The sequence below is a fragment of the Sinocyclocheilus rhinocerous genome, unplaced genomic scaffold (genome assembly GCF_001515625.1).
Source record: "Sinocyclocheilus rhinocerous isolate Xijiao unplaced genomic scaffold, SAMN03320098_v1.1 scaffold26276, whole genome shotgun sequence".
NCBI lineage: Eukaryota > Metazoa > Chordata > Actinopteri > Cypriniformes > Cyprinidae > Sinocyclocheilus > Sinocyclocheilus rhinocerous.
Window position 1 is genome coordinate 776 of NW_015631416.1, and position 1412 is coordinate 2187.

At 36.1% G+C, this 1412-nt stretch overlaps 1 long non-coding RNA gene across 1 annotated transcript; it reads right to left on the reverse strand.

Moving 5' to 3' along the window:
• Positions 1-460: 460 nt before the first annotated feature.
• LOC107741713 (uncharacterized) lies at positions 461-1130 on the reverse strand. The gene is made up of 3 exons (XR_001640226.1): positions 1119-1130; positions 921-986; positions 461-524 (listed from the first exon to the last, which is right to left on the reverse strand). It is a non-coding gene; the product is annotated as an uncharacterized LOC107741713 (long non-coding RNA).
• Positions 1131-1412: the final 282 nt, after the last annotated feature.

A 1412-nucleotide genomic window follows, 5' to 3' on the forward strand; every position in this document is an offset into this window, starting at 1 on the left:
CACACTCCACCACCTTTGGATTTACCGGCCTCGGCTGTTCTGTCCATCCTTAAAACAGAGAAGTTATCAGACCTCATTAATGAAGAATGAAGAATAAACACCAACCTGTTTGTTCTTCAGTATCTTCAGTGTGTTTGATTCTGCAGGGTTTGTGGGATAAGCTTCACTGAACATGAATTTCTATCTGGAAACACATTTAAGCATTTCTGTAATTGAAGCAGAAGAGACCAGACTTACAAATACAAAGTGTTCTCTTTGTAAATCATTATATTACTATATTAAAAGTAACAGCATTGACACAAAGAGCGCATCAATTTAAAATGTTCATTCAGTAACACTGCACTCACATGGTAATTCACAGACTATGCATTTCTGTTTGACTGTCTTTCTATAGTTTTCCATTCTGGGCTCTGTATTAAGATAACATCTGTATAGATATATGTGACTTCGTGTGTTGGAGTAATTCACACTGAGATCAGGTGGATGGTCACTCAAGGATGCTTTACTGGGCCTGACAGACAAAACTGGGACAAACACGTCCAAAAGGCTGGTTAGAATACATTGCATCGATGTTGCATTTCAAGTCTTAGCAGCAGGGAGATTATAGAGACTCTGCTGTTGACATTTTCTCTAAAGTGCACGTGATATAGTGGGCAAAAACCTCAAAATAAAACACATTAAATAAAATAAAACACTAATACAGTCAATTCACATTAATACAGAGAAACTGTAAACTTAAGTGACCGATATTTTACATATTTTGTATAAAAGACAGAACGGAAATAATGCAGCCCTAAAATGGCGCCGCTACACACTTCAGCACGTGCGAGAGCATACAACACGTGTGCTAATAGCTAACATTCAACTATAGCTGATATTATTTTCACACAGATCATGACAAAATCGAACAAAACACATACCTGGGACAAACACGTCCAAAAGGCTGGTTAGAATACATTGCATCGATGTTGCATTTCAAGTCTTAGCTAAATGAAATAAACAGAGGTTCGGAGTTCACAAGTAGGGCAATAAACACTTAATTTGATCATTTATAAACTTGGGCTTGAAAACAATTCAAACTTAGTTTTTAAGACGGAGCAATCATTTATGCGACTTACCAGCAGGGAGATATAGAGACTCTGCTGCTGATGACGTAGCTCCGCCCCGCAACATCATGTGCGCAATGAGTGATGCAACAGCCAATGGGAGTTTTCCCAATTTATGCATGAATTTAACTAATTATTTTAACTCTGTTACATATATATATATAGAAAATAATATATTGTAACCTCTTCCAAATATAACAGTAGAAATTTAAAAGCATTAACAGAAATTTGACGACACTCATCTTCATTAACAACTACAGGTAAATAACGACACTAGAGCACATAATATCTAAATATAGTTTGATT